This window comes from Trichosurus vulpecula, chromosome 6, assembly GCF_011100635.1.
Source record: "Trichosurus vulpecula isolate mTriVul1 chromosome 6, mTriVul1.pri, whole genome shotgun sequence".
In the NCBI taxonomy this organism is placed as follows: Eukaryota; Metazoa; Chordata; class Mammalia; order Diprotodontia; family Phalangeridae; genus Trichosurus; species Trichosurus vulpecula.
Window position 1 is genome coordinate 227,244,388 of NC_050578.1, and position 14,213 is coordinate 227,258,600.

General features: G+C 38.8%; 1 protein-coding gene and 1 pseudogene across 2 annotated transcripts in view; one reads left to right on the forward strand and one right to left on the reverse strand.

Moving 5' to 3' along the window:
- Positions 1–14,213, reverse strand: part of SBF2 (SET binding factor 2) — a 509,481-nt gene that overhangs the window by 363,368 nt on the left and 131,900 nt on the right. The gene's annotated exons all lie outside the window — the stretch shown is intronic.
- On the forward strand, positions 9,759–11,635 carry LOC118853245 (annotated as a pseudogene).

Here is a 14,213-nt window from a genome sequence, read left to right on the forward strand (position 1 = left end):
CTTGCTCCAATCTAATTTTTAAGGTAGTATTTTCTTCAGTGGTCTTTTGGACCTCCTTTTCTATTTGGCTAATTCTGCCTTTCAAGGCATTCTTCTCCTCATTGGCTTTTTGGAGCTCTTTTGCCATTTGAGTTAGTCTATTTTTTAAGGTGTTGTTTTCTTCAGTATTCTTTTGGGTCTCCTTTAGTAAGTCATTCACTTGTTTTTCATGGTATTCTTGCATCACTCTCATTTCTCTTCCCAATTTTTCCTCTTCTTCTCTAACTTGCTTTTTCAAATCCTTTTTGAGCTCTTCCATGGCCTGAGACCAGTTCATGTTTTTCTTGGAGGCTTTTGATGTAGGCTCTTTGACTTTGTTGACTTCTTTTGGCTGTATGTTTTGGTCTTCTTTGTCACCAAAGAAAGATTCCAAAGTCTGAGTTTGAATCCATTTTCACTGCCTGGCCATGTTACCAGCCAACTACTTGACCCCTGAGTTTTTGTCGGGGTATTACTGCTTATAGAGTAGAGAGTACTTTGTCCCAAGCTTGAGGGGTTGCGCTGCTGTTTTCAGAGGTATTTCTACACAGCAAGCTCTGCCACACCAGTGCTCCTCCTCCCCCAACAACCACCAACCTGGACCACGGCTCAGATCTAAGCAGGCTCTGCACTCCTGCTCTGATCCGCCACTTCATTCTTCCCACCAGGTGGGCCTGGGGCCAGAAGCAACTGCAGCTGGAGCTCTGTCCTCAGAGCTGCACCACCTCTGCTGCCCCTAGGGCCGTGGCCTAACTGCAAACTCCTTCCACTCTGTCCCTGCAGCTTCTCCCACTAACCTTCTCTGTTGTCTTTGGTGTTTGTGCGTTGAGAAGTCTGGTAACTGCCACAGCTCACTGATTCAGGATGGTAGGGCCTGTTCTGCCCAGCTCCTGGTCTGGTTGGTCTGGGCGCAGCCCACACTGGGCTCTGTTCCGCTCCCAGCTCCGTGCAATAGACCTTACCCAGCGACCATCCAGGCTGTTATGGGCTGGAGCCCTGCTTCCCTCTGCTATTCTATGGGTTCTGCAGCTCTTGAATTTGTTCAGAGCCATTTTTCATAGGTTTTTGGAGGGACCTGGGGGGGGAGCTCATGCAAGTCCCTGCTTTCCAGCTGCCATCTTGGCTCTGCCTCACCATCATATATTAATAACATAGATAAAATATACAGTACATGTTGTTGGAGTTCCATGTCAGCAAAATGTTAAGATGAAATAAAAAAAAATCCAACACATCTCCCCATAGTTGTTTAAGATTTAACAACACAGTTGAATAAGGTCAGATGATACAAATATCTGGCATCCAGAACAAAGCAAAGACCACAAAGATGGGGGGGGGGGGGGCGGGAGGTGCCAAGTGTGGAAGAGCGGAGAAATTACTCCTATCTGATAGTAGCAGTATTACATAGTTGAACAAAATGTCCCAACCAAAATGGTCATGTAAAATTGGAGAGGAAAAATGTCCCTTACTAAGATCCGAACGAGATACCTGAACAAGTTAATTTTATCTTTATTTCGAGTTGCCTCCAGTCAGTCTTTAGGTTATTTTGCAGTACTGAACCATTTCTATATTAAACCGGATAACCATCACAGAATTTCTCCTAACCTCCAATTATTCCAAATAAGTTAAACTGATTGTAACACACTGAAAGATACTAACACTTAGTATTCAATATTTTTAAAATATTTGAATAGTGACACCCTGATTTTTCCAAAGTGGAGATATGTGAATCAAAAACTTTAAAAGTCAGAAATACTTACAAATTACAATATTCTACATCATATTATTGTATTTTAAAATATGTTCAGTAATGAAATCCTTGAATTAAATTACATTTAGGCAAATAATCATTATTTTTATTATATCATTATTGAGATAAGTGAAAACTTATAATTTTCTGATAAACACTCATTTTCAACCACTTTAAAATTAATCAGGCCTTATTACATTCCTGGCTGTGCTACCACAGTAACCTTGAGAAAGTCACAAACAATCAGTTACTCAAATCTAAAATACCTGCCCTCTACCTCATGTGCCATTTGAAAAGAAAATTATTGTAAAGAGCTTTATGATACTTGGGTGAAGGTCACTATGTAAATACGAAATAATGAAATTGCTTATAGCCTGGAGGTGAGAGGGTAGAGGGGAAACAGCACTAGACTAGGCAGTCAGGAGACCTGGGTCCTTTTTCCAACTCTTACTTTAATGACCTGTGTGACCTTGGAAAAACCCCTTTCTCTTCTCTGGACCTCAGTTTACTTCTCTACAATATGAAAGGTGCTTAACTAAATGATCTTTAAGGTCCCTTCCTAAATTCTTAGTATTATAAGATAAATCTCATGGATAAATCAGCTATTCTTTAATAATTTAAATAATTATTTAATAATATTTTTAATAAATACTGCTTTGTTGTTTAGAGAACTTAAGAAAGATCTCAGTATTTTCATGCATTTATCACTTTGGGTCATTGTATTTTCTATAGTTCTTCTGTTCAGAGATAATTTAGTTCATAAAACTAATCATTTTTTTTTATCACCAAACTTGAAATCTGAAGTTTTGGGGTTTTTTTGAAACCTTCCTAGGCAGAAAGGAGGACCTGAGAAGAAAATCATGTCTGTGGAAATAGGAGTATATTGGGGATACAGGCATATAGTAGGCACTTAATTTAAATGTCTGTCAAACTGAATTATTTCACAAAGAGAGAGACTGGAAATAGTACCTAGTCTTATGAAGTGTACAGTCCAGTAAAGTAGAAGGAGGAGGTAAATTTCAACATTTAGCCTTTTATGGCTCTCTGAATTTATACTTCAATGAAAGGCATTATTGTGGTGTTGAGTAAATGGCAGAAGTGCAATGTTCCACTGGAATTCAAGAGTAAATTTCAGATTTGGAAGGGGCTTCAGGGGTCACATAAGCATGCTTCCAATTTTACCAACAAGAAAAATGAAGCAAAGAGAAGATAGTCATGTCTAAAGTCACTCACTGAGCCAGTGGCAGAACCAGGCCTGAAAGCCAAGTTCTCCTGACTCAAAGTAGCATCCCCTAGAATCACAAAGTACACCTGTCAGCACAGTAGGGAATGGAAACCCCAAAAAGGCATTATCCAGTGAAAGGGGGTAATGTGAAACAAACCAAAAAAATCTTCCAATTTTGTGGGCTGCATATGTGAGGTCTGAGGTGTGACTACAGCTTCTTACTCCTCTCAGCATAGCAGAGGTTAGGCACCCAAATGGAACTTAATAAGTACTTGTTTAATTTGAATGCCTAAAGCAAATAAAGTAATGATAAGAGATCTTTGCTTCTTGTGCTTACCTCATTTAAACCTCATGCTCTAGGGAAAGGAGTACAGGCATTTCCCCCTCTTTTCCAGACTCAGAAAGGGAGGCTAAGGAAGGCTAAATGACTTGTTTAAAATCGGACTAGTGTGTGACAGGTAAAGGTCTTGAACCTGGATCTTCTGAGTCTAAAGGCACTGTTCTTTGGACTGTGCCATATTTTGTTGCCTAGGAAGAGGCATAAAAGAGGTAAAATGGGCACTGGGAGTAATGTACAAAAGAGAAAAAAGGAAGAGATCTCTCTGGTCATCATTACTGTTACCAAGCCATTCGGGAAAAGGTTTTTTTAGTGCTAGGAATGGAGCCAGGTCTGGCAAAAGCCTATTTGGATTGACCATGATTCAGTGAATTTACAAGAGACACAGGTATATGCCTCACTAGGAAAATTATACTTACTATGATGAAGTTATGAAGGGTAGTGTCTAACATTTGCTTTGATATAACCTTCACTGGCTCCTTACTGCCTCAAGGATAAAATACAAACTTCTTGGAGGGATATTTAAGGACTTAAAATTTGGCTATCTTTCCAGGCTTGTTTCTAATTATTCCCCTTTAGTAACTACTTGTAGAAGAACTGTACCACTACTAGCTGTTCTGGGAACTCACAATTGCATCTTCTCATTCCATGCATTAACACGGGCTATCTCTTCATGCCTAGCATATACTCTTTCCTCATTTCCACCTCTCAGAATTCTTGTCTCCTCGCCTTCAAGAATCAGTTCAGGAGCCATCTCCTCCAGGAAGCCTTGTGCAGTATGCCTAGTTAACCAGAGCTCTCCTTCCTCAATTTTCCTTGTATTATTCCTATTTGCGTATTTTATGTTGTATACACACACACACACACACACACACACACACACACACACACACACAAATTTAAGTATCTTGAGGGCAGGGATTTTTTTGTCTTTTTATGCCCTAGTACATTATGCATGTCTAATAAGTGCCTGTTTGATTGATTTACACACATTTCAAGAAGCGATCTAAAGTGATGTATACCTGTACAATGACAAAAATGCAGGCTTCATTACAAAAGTCTTTGTCACAGTCTGAATAGAGACTATGTTCATTTGTGAGACAAGAGTTAAGAGTAAGCTTCTTAGGGGTGAGGAATAAGGGCAAGGTCTTGGGAGTCCCATCCACACTGTCTATTGGTAAAGTGCTTGGTACTTTCCAAGGCAGTTCCATATCATTATCTACTTTAGTCATAAGATATGGTGGGGCAGAGGGAGCAATCCTTTCTTTTTTGTTCTCTTCTCTTCCCAGCAATTCACAGAAATTACTACATGCACCAGATATTTTGAAACTAGAACATTAAACTTTATCATTATATTGCCCCTCAACTGCATCATGTATATAAATATCATGGCTCCAAGATCCTGAAAGGCAATGACTTATTAATATACTTCTCTGTATCCCTCCACAGTGCACAGATCAGTTGGTAGCCACCAAGGAATCTAGTACTAAATGCTAACTGATTGGCAGAAGACATACAATAAATTACTCAAATTAAATTCTACCAGATATCTCCCCAAACAATGATACTTTTTTCCTCCAGTAGGAAAATCCTTTAAAAGAGGTCATCCTATAGGGATACTCACTAATCAACAAAAACTCTCAATGATATATATGTGGATTATTTATTTTGTAGTTGTCTAAAGTCCATTTTTAATCCCTGAGACAGCTTTAATTCTGAGGCAGCTATGTGGCCCAATGGATGGAATGTTGGACTGAAATCAGCCACAGACTTAAGTGCAAATTTTGCTCCAGACATTCTATATCTGTGTAACCCTAGGCAAATCACTTTACCTTTCTCAGCTAGTTACCTCTCTGTAAAACGGGGATAATAATAACACGACTTCACAGGTAGATTCTCGTGAAAGGATCAAATGAGGTAAAATAAGTGCTCTGGAAGCCCTAAAGTACTATATAAATGATAGCTATCATATTCATCATCGTCATCATTCCCTTTGTAGTGCCACGGGATACAACATCAGAGTACAAGGTTCTTATCTCACATTGTCATAATTCCTGACATTTTTACTACCACAAACCAGGAGAAAGAACATCTTCAACAAGTAGTTACCTGTTGTAGTTATGTCATCAGAGATGGCCTTACATAAAGCCCAGCGCAGTATACTGAAGCAATAGATAACAAATGCTTGCTGAACTGAACTAAATCAGGGTCATCAAATTCAAAAGGGGCATCTTTGTAGAGATATGGATAGGTATCTTCTTAATGGATTCTGAAACACCACAGGATGGCTTTCTGGGAAATTGATCCAGGAATATCTATTTGGCTGCTCTTCTTGTCAGTATCCTTGTAGTAAGCACAGGCCTAATGATCTTTTTGTTGTGTTTAAAGTTTTTATCTATATATTATATATAAAATTGTCTGGACAGCTAATATTTTGTATACTTCCTCATCACTTCATGCTGATACGGCATGTGAAACAGTATTAACCTTCTGGTTTGTCTCCTTCCTCAAGTCTCTCCCTGCTTCAGTCCATTTTCTACTCAGCATTGTAATTGATCTTCCTGACATATGTGACCATGTTACTTCCATTCCATCAAATCTAATGGCTCTCTGTTATCTCTAAGATCAAATACAAAACCCTCTAGTTTTTAAAGCCTTTGATAACCTGGCTCCTTCCCATCTATCTAGTTTCTCACACCTCATTCCCCTCCACACACTCCTCTACAATCCAGCGCGACTGGCGTCCTGGATGTTCCTCTTACAATATACTCCATTTTCTGACTCAGTGCATTTTCCCTAGCTGACTGTCTCTCATGCTCTGAAACCTTCCTCAGTCTTCCTTAAACTTAGTGCCTTCCCTCTGAGAGTGTGTCTCATTTGCTCAGCGTTTGTCATTTGTACACAGTTATTTTTGCATGTTGTCTCCAACATGAAATGGTGAGTTCCCTGAGACCAGGGCCTGTTTCTTCCTTTGTATGCCCATACCCACTAGCACAGTGGCTGGTGCTGACAAAATGCTTAGTATATGACTGCTGACTCAACGTGACTCACCTACCATAAGAGTCATACGTAACGGCATGACTATAAATGACAGCACTGTTGGTGCAAATTCCTATTTAAAAAAAGTCACTTGATTTGAAGACAGCCAACAGGACAGTGAAAACCCATTCAGCTAGCAATCAGCATCGTAAAAACACACTGAAGCCCTTCAAAAAGAATAGCACACATTTGAAAAACAAGGGAAACACCATAAAGTAAAATTATGACGAGAATAGAATCTCTGTGGCTGTTCTTCGGCTATCTGTGGACCAGACATTTAGCAGGAAGCCATGTGAACCTAAAAAAAAAAAGATTCCCTCTTCCAAGAACAGTATTTGGCAAACACTTGTGGTTGAGAATACTAAATATCTTGGAAACTCAGCCACACAGCTTCTGTTTTGAAATGTCTTGGTTTTCTGAATGGAGGGATGTGGTCAGCAACAAAAGAATAAGTGTCATATTGTGCATCCATACAAAAAAATGTATTGTTTATTTTATCAACAGAATATAAACCTTCCATACTTGGCCAAGCATTCCTTACCAATGTTTGTTTTCTGTCCCAAACAGACTAGTCTTTTCCATCACGCTTGTCTTTCTATAGTGTTTGGAGAGGCTGTGTTAGATAGTAGAGTCATGAGATCCAGGTTCAAATCTCTGCCATTTATTACCTGTATGGCCTTGGGCACATCACTTCATTCTTCTGGGCCGCAATTGCTGGACTAGATGACCTCTGAGATCTCTCCTACCTCTAAATCTAGGCCTCTATCATTCTTCTACATCTTAATGTACAACAGCGTGTTGAATTACAAACAAATATACTTTCCATGTAAGGGGATGATGAAAAGAGGATAAAAATAGAGACTTCTCCCTCTTCCTCTATACTAATTTCTTACAAAAGGAGACATTTTTAAGTTCAACATTTATTAAATATCTACTATGTGCTTGATGTTGGAGACAGAAAGACTAAACGGTCTCTGCCCTCAAGCAGCTTCCATTCTACAAGGTGGGCGCGGGGAAAGATTCTACATATATACAAATAAAAATAGTACAAAAGAAATTGAGGAGGGAGAAAATAGTAATAACTGGGAGGATCACGGAAAGATTTACAAAAAATTAATTCCTGAGCTGAACCGTAAAGAAAGACAAGGAACTTTTAGAGGCAGGGAGGAGGAGGAAAGGTACTTCAAATGAATATAGTGAAACATTCTGTAAATACATGGAGAGAGAAGAGGAGTGTTAAGTTCCAGGAACAACTGGTAATTCAATTTGGTCAGAATGCAGACTTTCTAAAAGGGAATGGCATGAAACAAGGTAGGAACCAGAGAGTAAAAGGCCTTATGCAGCAGGCTAAAGAATTTGTATTCTATCCTACTGGATAGCTCCGTTTCCTATATATTTGAGAAACAAGGTCTTTATTTGAGAAACTTGCTGTAAAATCTTTTCCCTCGCTTTTCCATTTTCCTTCTAATTTTGGCTGAATTGGTTTTGGTTGCGTAAAAACTTATTAACTTCTGTTGTTGCTGTTGCTGTCAATTCATTTCAGTCATGTCTGACTCTCTATGACACCATTTGGGATTTTCTTGGCAAAGATACTTGAGTGGCTTGACATTTCCTTCTCCAGTTCATTTGATAGATGCAGAAACTAAGGCAAATAGGATTAGGTGACTTCCCCAGGATCACGCTGCTAGTATCTGAGGTTGGATTTGAACTCAGGTCTTCCTGACTCTAGGCCCAGCCCTCTATTCACTGTGTCACCTAGCTGTCCCTTTTAATTTTATGTAATCAAGCTATTTTGCTTCCTGTATTACTCTCTATCTCTTGTTTGGTCATAAACGTATCCATAGATCTGACAGGTAAATTTATACGTCGTATCCAAAAAAGTCATGTTGTTGGTGTGGACAAGATGCAAGGATGTTTCTAAACCATAGCACAATTAGGTGGATTCAGGCCTGATTGACTGGCTGGACTCTAAGTGACTACACTTAGAGATTTGATATTGACTTGGAAGGAAGAATCCACTGAAATACTTCAGTGATATGAGTCAATGACTTAGATAAAGACATAAATGGCATGCTTTAAAATTTACAAATAGCAGAACTGGGTAGAAGAGAAAACACACTGGATAAGATTAGGATCCTATAATCTTGACAGTTTATGATTATGAATAAAACAGAATAGAACGAATAGAATAAAATGACATTTAAATACCAACAGATTCATTCATTCGACACTTATTAAGCAGATGGCATCATCCGGGCATATAGAGAGAAAATTTTTAAAAAAGATCTTGCCGTAAAGGAATTGACTATTATTTTACACAGAGGACCAAGTACATGGTAATTTGAAAATTGTGAGAACAGTAACAACTAAGAGGATCTGGAAAGATACCTAAATTGAGCCATGAAGAAATCTAAGGCGTCTAAGAGGTGGAGGTGAAGAGAATGTATTTCAGGCATGGGGGAAAACTTGGGGGGAAAGCATAGAAAGGTAGGCTTGGGCCAGGCATGAAGGACTTTAAATGCCAGGCTGAGGAGTCTGTGTTTTATTCAAGAGGTAACAAAAGAAAGCCTCTGAATTTTCTTCAATATGGTAGTGATATATGCTTCAGGAAGGTTATTTTAGCAGTGATTCCAGAAGATCAGTGATGAAGAATGCTGACCTCCTCCTGATAGAGAAATGAAGGACTCAGAGTGCAGAATGAAAAATACATTTTCTTAAAATAGCGAATGGGGGGATTTATTTTGCTTAACTATATGTATTTGTTACAAGGCTTTCTTTTTTCTTTTTTCTTCCAGTGGCTGTGGGGGGTGGTAGGGGGAAGATAAGACAAAATTGTAATATGAAAAAAATTAAGAAAAGATTATTTGGAGCTGCCTTCACCTCCTCTCCATAGCAGCCTGTGCTGTGAGAGCAGCTAGGACGCTGTGGCTGCAGCTGCTGTCCATTCACTGTAGAGCCGGGAGAAAGAAAGAAAGAAAGCGCGCTGGATTTGGAACCAGACAACTGAGGTTAAAATACAGACTCTGTGAATTGCTACCTGTGAAACCCTGGCCAAGTGACCTACCCTCCATGGGCCCTCTTTTCCTTATCGTGAAATAGTGGGAGGGGTTCGGACCAGAATATTTCTAAGGTATATTAACATATAGATGTATCTAATACTATAATATATGCCATGTGTACTTGAGAGCCATGGAGGCAAAGTTTCCTGCGCTCAGACGTTTGATACACATGAAAAGATAATTAAGTGCTAAGTGAGGTGAGGCAGGAAACTTCCAAAGAAGGGAGAGTCCCAGAGAAGGTTTCATGGGACTTTGAAAGATATGTACAATCTGAAAAAGAGAGAATGGTAGACAAGGAGTAAGTGAAGCATTTTGGCTTTGAGAAGTAACGCAATGATCCAAAGGTATGAATGAATGTAACATAATGTGAATTGGTAAAACCCTGGCCTGACAAGCCCAGAGCAGAGGTAGAAATAAGAATGATTATTAAAGGATTAAGGATGATGATTAAAATTGAATAATTATTGCAGGGACACATTATGAAAGGCAGATAAAGTGGCAAAAGAGGTTTAGATTTGGTCTACTAGACAGCAGGACCAAGAATGGCACACAAGGCAAAGCTGTAACCACTATGTATTATTCTCTCAGTAGAAAGGTGGTGGAAGGCAGAATATAGCAAACAGCTCATTTCATTGTCTACCCTGATATCCTATAGAGAATCCTTGATAGCATATCTCAATATAACATTGTCAAACCATGAGAGGTTTCCAGAGAGACTCCCGTTAAGATAAAGATCACCAATCAGTTTGAGAGGTCTAGTAGGGTTAAAAAAAATGTAAAGAGATACAATACTGTCCAAGGGGTGAAAGTAAAATTTATATAAAAGAATCTTTGTTTAAAAGACTCCATTTCATGCCATGTGGCTTAAGGGGCACAGGTGGTGGGGAGGAGGCAAAGGAGAGAGAGGCCTGGAGAATGCCAACATGAACAAGTTGAAATCATTGCAGAAGAATAAAGTCTGTCAGTTTATAATCTTCACATAATCTAGTGAAAAAAGACAGTGAGTTGTCTGTCTTGGAAGATGCTGCAACAGAAAACTCCCCCCTCCCAAAATCCTGAGCTTTATACTTATACAAGAAAGTGTTATGGAGGCAGGAGGGATAGGAAACAGGAGATATGCACAAACATAAAAACAATAATCAGGAGTAGAATTTGTTTGGGAAAGTATATGTCTATATATGTATGTATATATGTATGTGTGTGTGTACATACACACACACACACACACACACACACATACATATACAGCTATAGAGAAACATCCAAACTTAATTGTAGCCTTCGGGGGGCGGGGGAGGGAAGGGAAAAAAAGGACAAAGTTAAAAAGTGCACAGCAGAGAACAAAAGAAAAGAAAAAGCAAAGAAAAGATGGACCGTTCTCAACACAATATGTAGTATTTATCATACAGGGTTTCTTGAAATGAAAATTTATTTTTACATATTTTGAATCTTCTCTTACGTTCTGCTATGCACATGACATGCATTTTCTTTCCTACTTTGTATTTCAGTTCCAATATTTAAGTTTATTATATGTTTTTGTTTCTTTTCTCTATTCTGTATTTGTGTTCTGGCCTTTGAGTCTAAAACAATTAAAAGATTTTTAAAAAGGAAAAAAAGTGTTAAAGGATCACTAGACCGAAGGAAGTTAGAAGAGTTACAATAGATACAAAGAGGCCAATTCCTGTTTAAAGATGCTCAAGATGGAAATAAAATTCGTATAGATGATGTACAGCATTTTTGTGATGACCCAGCACTTCATCCAGTGAGGATCGGTATACTAATCTTGCTTGGAAGTTCAGAGCAGCAACACAGTGTGAATTCTCAAAGCAGGAGTTCATGGATAGAGCTTATGACAGAATGAGGACGTGACAACATAAAAATGCTAAAGGCCCAGATACCCAAGATAGTCCAAGAGTTTAAAGAGTCAGGGTGATTTAATGATTTTTACCAGTTCACTTTAGATCTAGAATTGGCCACAGCCTCCTGTAATTTAGTACTTAATAGGATATTTAAATTCGTAGACCTAGACAAGTTTTGTTGGAACATCATTAACAATCACTAAAGATACCTGGAATCTTCTTCTAGACTTCAGTATAATGATAGCAAATAACACATCTAATTATGATGAAGAAGCATTGCCTGTTCTTATTGATGACACTATGGAATCTGTAAGCCCTCAAATTGGTGGGACAAGAAGTACAACAGTCTAGCACTGAAGGAACTCTCTAGAACATACACAGTCTGTACAATAAAGATGACGGAAAATTGCACAGTCAATTTCTTCTGGCTGGACTAAACTGAAGACCAATTTTCACACTAAAGGCTGAGAGTTTGTTTCAACAATCCATCTAGTAGCTTCTGTGGGGGTATAAGATCCACTCACAGCCAGAACCCAGAAAGCTGCCAACAGCACAGGTTCTTTTGATCTGCTTAACTAAGGAAAGCAAGGTGAAGGGGTTAACAAGCTTACTTTAATTCAGCATACAAATATCATTCACTTAGTTCAGGGGAAGAGACCAGCACACTGAACTTCAGAGCAAATTACAAACAAATTACAAACATCAACAGACAGACCAAATACAGATTCATAGTTACCAACATCTAGGTTCAGCCCGGGAGCTCAGAACAAGGGCTGGCCCAGAGTCACACACGCCACCACGGCTGTGGGTGAGAGGTCCAAGGAAGAGGAGGCCAACCCCTGGTTTTATATCTTTTCCAGCGTCAGGGCTGAGTCACACATGTGACTCACCCACATGACCTAGAATCGTCACAAAGAGGGGACTTAAACCCACGTGGTCTAAGAGCCTCTGCTCTCCCAGACATGTAAACTAGGCCCTCCCTGGAGTTAGCCCCACCTTGGGCCCCACCTTAGTTGCCAATCCACACCCACTAAGGTTTTACACCTAATAGGGGTTTGGGCCTGGGGCTTAGCACCTAGTAAGGCTCAATGAAATACACTAAATTACTCAAAGGGAACAAAAGCCAAACTATTCAAGGGTACTTGGTTGAACTAAGTGCTAAGGAGCCCATTTTGCTTACCAACACAGGGTTAAGACAAAACATTAAGCATACATCTTTGGACCATAGTGTATTTCCTTCTTCTGATGGTGATTTTGGCTTGTTTTCCAGACCAGGCCGCTTTTTCCAGTTCTAATTCCAACATGGTAGATTTCACCTTATCTCTGTGGACCATTCTACTTTATTCTCCTTTAAGTCTTAGTATTAGTAGCTTTCTGGTGATTATTTTGAGGTTTCTATTATTGTATAAAGCACAATGCTGTCTTCACTAGAAAACTGTATGGCACGAGAATTAAACATATCAACATCACAGTTTTTAAAAATTCCTTAAGTATATGCTTTGGACTAGTTGCAAAGACTATGCTGATAGCACTTCCTAAGAGAATGATATGTTTAACTGTACTCATTCTGAAATTGTGCTGGGTTTTTCCTGCCCTGGCAAATCACATATATCATCCACATTAGATTATCTGATGAAAACATATGCAGAAACAACTGGTATAAGAAAATTATCATCAGAACATTTAGGTGCCTACCTGTAAGAGGTTTATTGTATGTCAGCCCTCTAATTTTTCCAAACAGTTGAAGGTACCACAGAGCTATTTTGCACTTAATACCGTGTTTATGCAGAGTTGGCCTGCAAGAGAGCTGTGTTGAGAAAAGCAGTACACATAATGTAGGCCTTTATTACTATTTACATCATGCATTATATAATTGAATTCATCACAATTTTGAAATGTTATTTGCCTAATAAATTAAAATATTGAAGTTGTGTTTTGGGTATTTTAGATTGCTACACAAGTCAATATCCCAAATTAAAAAAAAAAGAAAATATTATTTTGGCAGCTTTCGGATGAACTATAAAGGAAGATTAGAAACAATCTAGAAATTTCTTAGAAATTAGGAAGCTACTGAAATAGTATAAATGAGAAGAGATAATAACCTAAACTAGGGTGGTGCCCATGTGAGTGGGGTAAAAGGAATAGACTGACATAAGGGACACTATGGAAATGTCAAGCCTGGAAAATGATTAGATAAATAAAAGATCTCTCAGCATAATAATATATATGATAAGATATTCTAGCTTTAGTTCAGAGCTTTTCACTGAAAAGACAAACTGTCCACACAACTAGGCAGCTTAGCAATCAGGGGACCAAAGGTTTTATAGGAGGGGCTGGGTTTCTCTTAGGTACATCTGGTTGGTTTGTGATCTCTGATATAATCAATTACTGAATTAGCCTTAGGCAGGGAAGTTTCTAGCACACAAAGTTGGGCATAGAAAATTCTAGAAAAAGGAGAGGCTACCAAAAACACAAACTTCGCACCTTAAGGATTTCAGATCCAGTGTTCTTTCTAATATACGATACTGCCTCTCCTGCTCATACTGCCTCTTAGGTCCTAGAGTGATTTCTCTATCTCTTTCATCTCTTGGATTCCTACCCATCTAAGCCCAACTCAAATCATACCATACCATCTCTAAAAAGCCTTCTCTGAAACACCCAGTTGATAATAATCTTCCCCCTTAGGTCTCATATGGCACTTTATTTTGCAAAGTCTTAATGAATTTCTTTCATACTTTCTCTTATAGCTAGTGTTACTGCTACCTTCAAGGTGGGGATGGGGGTGGGGGAAGGGGCAGGGCAAGAACCATATTTTAGCTAAACTTGTTTCTTCCCATTGTCTAACAGTGTTCAGTAAAAACTAGGCTTTCAATGTATCATTTGTTGTTGTTTATTACTTAACTGTCAGCTCAGCACCAGTCAACAGCAT